Consider the following 8,926-nt stretch of genomic DNA (forward strand, 5'->3'; position numbering starts at 1 on the left):
GAAAAACTGTTTTCACGGGTTGGAATAAAGGTCATCATCATTAGACTAATTCCCTTTTTACCTTATTTGATATTGATATGATTCTTCTGACATTCTCATGACTGCAAGATACTACTTTGGAAGTGTTCAATTCAATTATAGCTCCTAATCTGCACCACATTGACATAATCTTCCAGGCAATTCATTGCTGGCTCTCGAAGGATCAACCCGATCTAATAACATATATTAGAGGTATGATAGGATCAAAGTGGAATTCACGTATTGATATCTCGATTGACTGATTAAAACCTATATACCTAATTAAATAGGTGATATGAGAATGTAGCTAATTTAATATAAGCTCGTAATCCATGGGAAAATATTTAAAGCATCTAACAACCCGATCACAACTCTCAGATGTTATAGTAGTACAACACGTTACACGTCTTGAATCCTTTAATGTCCTTTCAGGACTCCTATATAATAGATTGATTTATCGTATTATTCTCATCATTATCATAATTGTGTTGCCGCAATCATAAATATTCTCACCAGCATCGTAACACAAAGAATAAAACCAACCGTTTTCAAGAAAATATTCATCCTCAACTACTTCCTACATACGTACTTGAAACCCAAAAATGGTTAACCAACTCAAAAAATCTCTAGTGTCCATTGCTATGGTAATGCTTGTGATGGCTTACGCCGTCTCGGCTGCTCGCATCCTCGCCACATTGCCTGCGGAAGTTACATGGACTGTGGAAGTAGGGCCTGTTAAGCTTCAGGCACAAGAAGGACTGGCCGGTTGCGCAAATGTTGCTGACCCAGCTAACGTCGAAGCCTGTGGCAGCGTCGGCCCACCCATCAAAGCCCACCTCAAAACTCCCCTTGCCAGTGATCTTCCTGGCCAAACAGGAAACTAATTATGTACTCCTCTTCGTTGTGGTGCATCATTCTCGTCTGCTTATTTTCATTTTCTTTCTCTTTTTTCGGCGTTGATTCTTTTTACTACATGTTTATCTAGGTTTTTTTGGGGGTTGGGGGGGGGGGGGGGGGTTGTTTCAAATGGTCGAAACTGATCAATTCGTGTGTATTTCCTTTTAATATGGTTTTCATTTATATAGCTCTGTCTACTTCCGTCATTCGCAAGAGCAGCAGAAATTTTGGATCGAATCTCATCTCTTACAAGGAAAGATCCCAATTTTTCCCAAATTACAAGGAACTTCATCTTATCTTATTAAACAAAAATCATCATTTACGTATAGCTAAGATGTGAGGCAACTAATACTTTAATTTCATCTTTAGTAAATAAGTTTTGTTTCCATCGAAACAAAATGAACTAAATCTTTGGCCCATATGTTGATACATACAGTTATAAGATGTACTTGTTTTGAGACCTATAAAATATAGGAAAATTGGCTTCAACACCACAGACTATATGGCTTAGATGCAACAATATCACTAACTTGATTAGTAGCTAAAACATCACAAACTATATATTGGTATGGGTGCAATGAGTGTTATAAATGACGTCGAAACTAACTTTTCTTAACATATGTTCACGTCACTTAGACTTTTAATCAATAAAAAAAATAGAATAAATGAAATACAAAGGGGAAAATGGGAAAGCAATTAACACAATTCCCCTGCCGTCGACAAGAAAAGTTAATTTCAGCATCATTTATGACACTCACTGCAGCCACCCCAATATGTCATCATAATAATGGGAATTATCCCTAAAAGAATATAGATCTAAAAATATGCTAAAAGTTTTATAATTAAGAAATGTAAATGTAGGCATACACTTTTTGTTTCCTAAAATCACCTGGACATAAAAACTTATAATAAATTTACACATGAATAAATACTCTCAAAAAGCAGAAACAAACTCCCACAAATGGAGAAAAATCCATTGATAGGCGTGTTACCCATCCAACAAAGATAATACCTAACTAACCTCCTAATTATATAGCAGGGCAGTCAACATCGAATCCACAGAGATAAACAGTATCAAACACTAAATATCTTAACTCAAATTAACTAAACATGTGACAAACAACGGTGAAAGGGATGCTAAACTAATATTAACACTAAACTATAACAACTAGAAATAACACACAAGGTAAAATCAATCAATAAAAACGACTAGAATCAAGAAGTCTCACTAGCATGAACGATGCATGAATAGTTTCGGTCCCAAAGAGAGATATCAATAGTGGAAAAGGAGTAATACACCCTAAAAATACCAAAGCCCTCTTCACGAGTACCTATGGCTACTCTAAACAAGCAATCATACCTATTCCCTTATAATCATGCCAGAAAGAGACATTAAAAATGGCATCACAACAAATTCCTAGTAATCCTATCTATTATTCCCATAGAGATATTCATACTCTTGATTGAATCAACACATCGATCTATATTCAACCCCCATTGACAACAAGACATAAGGAATCAATTCAAATTCACCTATCCTAGTATGATAACAAAAATAAGCACAATTCAACGAAGCAAGGATGATTAATCACAAGAAATTGGAGTTATGGGAATTCATGCATCAATCATTGCTAGGTTTCAACTTAACCCTAGACTATGGAACTACTCACTCATAGTTGAGATAACAAACCAATTGGAAAGTAAATAAGAACACATAACAATATAAAAAGGAGAGAATTGGAAAAACTTAGTCTTTTACTTGATTAAAATCGATCCAAAGTAGCCAAATTGTAGATCTCAAGGTTCAATAATGGAGTTTTTGCTCTCAAAAGCCACTAGTAGGAAAAGGACGATTTGCGTCGCCCAAGTGCGTCGCATGGAAGGCAAAACGACGCAAAAATATAGTTATAATATTAATTCGACCTGTGAATGATAGGTTACAGGTTTGAATTTCTCCTTTTCTTCTTTGTACGTTGTACTGCCTTCATAGTTCATATAGATAAAAGAAATACATTAATCCGGTCTATATACATTGGAGGTGTGTTAATCAACATAAAACATAAAACATAAGTGGTAGAAAGCATTAGCTTTATTTATTAACTTTATTACTAAAAATAATAATGACATTTTTTAACAATTGATATATTAATTACATAAGGGTGTTTTAGGCATTTCAAGAAGAAACCAAGGTATGTCCGTTATAGAATAGATTGATGACTTTGTCAATCTCATGCGTAGCACATGTTATCACTAACATACCTACTATAGGATTGATATTAGTAGTGTTTTTTATTCACTCTTCTCATAGTTCAGGTAATAATATTAATAGTAACAAGGTCTTACAACCGAAACAAAAGTTTCATATAAAGCCAACCACCTACTGTATATATACAAATTTCATCACTTAATCACCATCCTCATATGTTATAGGGTTTTTTGTCAGAAAGGACCTAATAAAATACAAGTTTTGTGGGGAAAGACCTAATAAAATTTCTTTTGTCTAAAAGGACCTAATAAAATACTTTCGATTGTGAACAGAAACCACTTTATAAATTTCCGGCCAAATTTACCATTTACCGGCGTTGACCCTTTCCTTTTACCCCTAGTTGACCTTTAATGTTCTATTTCTATTTTACAGCACACAAATCCCTATTGAATCCCCCAAACTTAATGTTCACATTGACTTAACCTTCTCCTTCTTCATCTTTAATTTCAACTTCAACTTCTCAAATTGCGCTTTAACTTTCAATTTATCAGCCTTCATCAAAGCCATTTCTTGCTTTACCACCTTCAACTCATTCAATAAAAACTTCTTCTCATCAACAAGATTATTAATTACAATTCGTTGCCATTCTGTCATCTCATCATCCACCCATCTAAAGAATTTGCATCCCCTTGGATTTAAAATAGGGACTGAACATTAAAGAGTCAAATAGGGGTAAAAAAAAAGGATCAACGCCGGTAAATGGTAAATTTGGCCGGAAATTCATAAAGTGGTTCCTGTTCACAATCGGAAGTATTTTATTAGGACCTTTTTGACAAAAAAAAAATATTTATTAGATCCTTCCCCACAAAACTTGTATTTTATTAGGTCCTTTCTGACTAAAAAAATTAAACCCTATGTTATATAATATCAATCCTATAGCATGTATGTGATGAAATCCCCAATCTCTAGCCCACCATTGGGAATCTCTCTTATATTTATTTTGCTTATGTATTAGAAGAAAAATATAATCAAAGACACTGTGTTTACTCTATTGCAGGACAAACGCCATCCTCCTTTCATACATAAGCCATTAGAAGACAACCACCAAGCCAACCTCCCAGCTCCAGTAATATTTCATGATGGTCGACTTATTAAGCTGTCAAAACCAGTAACAGCGCCTCCTCATCTTACTATGGTTCCCCATCGGAATGATGCTTGCTATCATCCGCATACTGTTCTTCCTCTTGCTTCCACTATCGACAGCTGCATACATGATTAAGATAACGGCTTTTCGCGTGATTGTCAAAGGTAAACCCAAGTCCTCGCGGCCTTCGTCCTCGTCGTTGTCATCGACCGGTGTCCTCTATGTCTGCAACCATCGCACTTTCTTTGACCCCGTATTCATCGCAAGCACCCTTAATAGAAGGATCGCCGCTGTCACTTACTCTCTTTCATCCATATGGGAGCCCTTTGCACCTATTCCTACAATTCGTTTATCTCGAAATCGCAACACCGACGAAGATAAGATAAAACAAGAGTTAGCGAAAGGTGATTTAATAATTTGTCCTGAAGGAACTACATGCCGTGAGACTTTCCTCTTAAGGTTTAGTTCTCTTTTTGCGGAACTAACTGATCAAATAGTTCCTGTTGCCGTAAATTTCCAAGCTTCATTATTCTACGCAACCACAGCTAGGGGATGGAAAGTTTGGGATCCAATTTTCTTCGCTATGAATCCTACGTTGGTTTATGAGTTCACTTTCTTAGATAAACTTCCCATTGAGACAACTTGCTCCCATGGTAAAACCGCAATTGACGTCGCAAATTATGTGCAACGACTATTAGCTGCCACTCTCAAGTTCGAATGTACTAACTTCACAAAGAAGGATAAGTATAGGTTATTGGCAGGAAATGATGGCACGGTAGCACATTAATCCTACTTTTTTTTATTTTTTGTATCTAATGGAACAGGAATAAGCATTTTGCAGTTCACTAATTAAGTGTGTACAAACTTTATATTTTGTTTTGTCCCGAAAGGAGGTGAATTTGATAAATAAATATTTTTTATTTGATTCTATTGAAAGATCTGATCCAGTGAGTTTTATATATTCTATATTTCATGGGTTTCCCTCGGCGTGAAAATCATGTCAAAAAATGTACATTACATCATATTGTCACTAAGGTTATGTTTCACAACACTGTCTGAAATGGAGCTGAAATTGATAAAGTGTCTGAAACTGATTAGGTAGCAGATGAAACTGTTAAGGTGGTAAAACTGATAAGTTAGCTGATTGCATAACCTGTTTGGTAAAATTATTTATGACTGTAGCTGAAATATCTTTTTAGGCTTAAAAATATAAAAACAAAATATATTTTTAGACTTAAAAAGATAAAAAGAATATAAAAAAAAAAGAAAAAAAAATCAACACCTGATCTCAGACGCTATATTTTACTCCAACTTAATTTCAGACAAATTTTGGACCATCACTAATCATATAAGGTGACTTAAAATTATAGTATCTTATCATTTAAGTCATCTGAAATACTTCCCCAAAAAGAGCCTAAATGTCGTGAACCTATTGTTGGATGCATGTGTCTAGTGGCGGGTGGGGGTGGTGGATTTGGTTTTGAGGGGAAAGTTAAATTAAAATAATATGTGCAAGAAGTACTTTTTAATATTATCTTAGTAAGGTTGATCGTAAAAGTAACAAAAGTTATATTTGAGTATCCAAACTGCAACTTTTGCAATTTGAAAACTAAATTGCAACTTTGGACAAAGCTTAGTACCCAACTTTGCACTTAACTCAATGTAGGAGTATGTAGTTGCTCATTGATAGTTATAAAAGTAATATTCAATATATGTTTATTCAATTAATTTTAGGTAGATGTAATATTTTGTTGGATTTCAACTCCAACTTATGAGTCAACTGATGGTTTGGGCTTGCTGACATTATTATTTGAACTAATAGATCACACAATAACCAATTAAATTAGATAAGAAAAAATTAGCTTGTAACGGATTTTAGTTCGTCTTTATATATATGTAGCATTATTTCGTAGTGAAAGTGGATTGTATCTTATCATAAATAATGAGAAAGATTATGGGTACTAAGAAAACCAATAATAGAATCAATATCTTAATTTATCGAAATTCTTGAGTGTAATTGTTACACCATAAGTTATGGTGTAATGACCCATTCACACATGTGAAATCCCCAACCAAACCTCCCTCCTTTTTTCACTCTTCTACGGCTACCTTTCAATTTCGGCAACAGTTAGGTTTCCTACGCCATCCTCGACAAGCTCATCGCGCCACCTCTTGCTTCATTCTTTCGACTTTCTCTTTTTGATCAACTCCACCGTCCCGTGAGCCAGTGAGCCTGTTACGATTTCGTTGATGTTGTAAACTGAAGGTTGTTGTTGTCGAGGTAGAGGTAGAGCCAGAGACGGGTGAATCGGAAGTGATGTTGTGTCATTTTACCGACTATACCCGATGAATTGGACTGGTAGGCCCCAAACCAGCGACTTTACAAGTCACATCTGAATGATGTGTGGGTAGATAGGGAAGGTGTTAAAAATACTAAGCTTCAAAAATATAAAAACAATATAATCTAGAAAAAAGCACTGGAAAAATCTAGTAGGAGATAATGTGGAAATATCTACCTAAAATTATCTAATTCAATAGAAGTAGGAATTATGTCGGTTTAGCGTGCTATAAATACAAGTGGATGTAAGCAAGACGTAAGTGAATCAAAAGAAGCACTACTTTAAGTGTTGCTCTGTCTCTCCTCTAATCTCCCTAACTACACTAAAATATAAGAAACACAAACCAAAATTGCACCGCGTCTTCGCTAATTTCCAATAGTGGTATCAGAGCAAATTTTCCAAAGCCTCACTACTTTAGCCAAACACATCAACCTAACACACAACATAGATTATAATGGCACTCAATAATTCAACTTTCACAAATCCTATTTTTGGGGGAGAAAATTATGACTTATTTCTAGAAAATTAAGGTGAAGACAATGCGCAAGGTCATATGATTTGTGGAGATATGCTATATATGAATGGATTTACAGAGTATGAGTGTGAGACTAATTTAATAAAAGCACAAAAGAAGCTACTTGAGGAAGATCAAATGAAGGATGCTAAGGTGTTGTATCTCATAAAAAATGGAATTAATGATACAATATTCCCAAGAACATTAAGTTCTAACACGACAAAGGAGGCTTGGGAGATCCTAAAACAAGAATTTCAAGGATACAGCAAGGTAAAAAGTATCGAACTTCATTAAGAGAATTTGAAAACTTAAAAATAAAAGAAGGGGAATTAATCAAAGATTATTTTTAAGGTAATAGAAACAATGAATCAATTAACCTCATATATATGGAGAAGGAATTTCTGATGAAAATATTGTGAAGAAGAATTTATTAAGTTTAGCGAATAAATATGATAACATTGTTTAATTTATTATTGAAGAAACAGGGTATATATAAAAATATAATAGTGGAACAACTTATAGGATCCTTGGAGTCTCGTGAACAAAGGAAAAATCGTCATATTAATTAAGAAGTAGTTGAGACTGCTCTTGTAGCAACATTTAAGAAAATGCCTAAGAGGAATGTTGAGGATGAAGACGAAGAGAAGTCATCCAAAGGTATGAATCAAAAACTTTGTTGCAACATTTGCAAAAAGACTAACCATGATACTGCAGACTGTTGGCATTAAGGGAAGCCACAATGCTGAAAATGTAAAATATTTGGTTATATAAAAAAGAATTTTAGGATCAAGAAAAACAATGAAATTTCCAATTTTAGTAATGAATATCAAGAAGAAACTTTATATTGGAGAATATTGTTTTTTGAAGTTTGCTAATGACAAGTGCATTGGCGAGGAGGGTTGATGACATGAGCACCTACAACAACAAAAATTTGTAGAACAAATACTTTGAGCGATGGCTGGTTACACGAGCATTAGTAAGATAGTCGGTAACATGAATAATTTTGGACTTAATTGGACTGTTTTATTTTCTATCGATGGTTGAAATAGTACAATAACTATATGAAGAATTGCTACACATGGTCATACTCATAGAGATGTAAATTACTAGTTCAATTTTGTTTGGATAGTTTAGGGTGGAATTACTACAATAACTTTTGTAATTGTATGTAGAATACTCCCACCGTTTCTTTTTGATTTACACATTTTCCTTTTTAGTCTGTTTCTTTTTAATCTACACACCGTTGTTTTTTCTATTTTTGGTAACATATCACATCTACTTTCTCCTCTTTTTACACCCCATATCATTCACTTTTTAATATTTTAACCCAGCACTCTTTTCAGTTTCTTTCTCACACTTTTCAGTTTGTCTTTCCACCTTTTCAGTTTCTCTCTCATACTTTTGTACTTCCTCCTTGGTTCTCCCTCAAAGTGAAGTGGGTAAATTAATTAAAAAGAAACGGAGGGAGTATATAATTTATATATCATTTGGTCTCAAATAATAATATACTCTACTTTCTTCATAATTGTCTCTTAATATTTCTCTGTATATTTATGTGTAGAATTAGTTAAGAGATTATTAAGTGAAAAGCTTCCAAAATAAAAAAAATAATACTATAGAACATGTAGGTGGTTACGAGCAGGTTGCTAAGATGAAAGAATGGAGTTTGGGCGATGAAGTTGAAAACATGTTGGACAAGAACCCAATGTCGCTAAGGAGTATTGTTGCACAAACATAGAATTTTGTGGCCCAAACAAAATATTATGGGCGAGCAAAGTAGTTTTGTTGCACAAAAATAGTATTGACAA

At 34.2% G+C, this 8,926-nt stretch overlaps 1 pseudogene; it reads left to right on the plus strand.

Moving 5' to 3' along the window:
- Nucleotides 1–620: 620 nt before the first annotated feature.
- Nucleotides 621–6,496, plus strand: LOC104892690 (glycerol-3-phosphate acyltransferase 5-like; annotated as a pseudogene).
- Nucleotides 6,497–8,926: the final 2,430 nt, after the last annotated feature.

Source organism: Beta vulgaris, chromosome 5, assembly GCF_026745355.1.
Source record: "Beta vulgaris subsp. vulgaris cultivar EL10 chromosome 5, EL10.2, whole genome shotgun sequence".
NCBI classification, from domain to species: Eukaryota; Viridiplantae; Streptophyta; class Magnoliopsida; order Caryophyllales; family Amaranthaceae; genus Beta; species Beta vulgaris.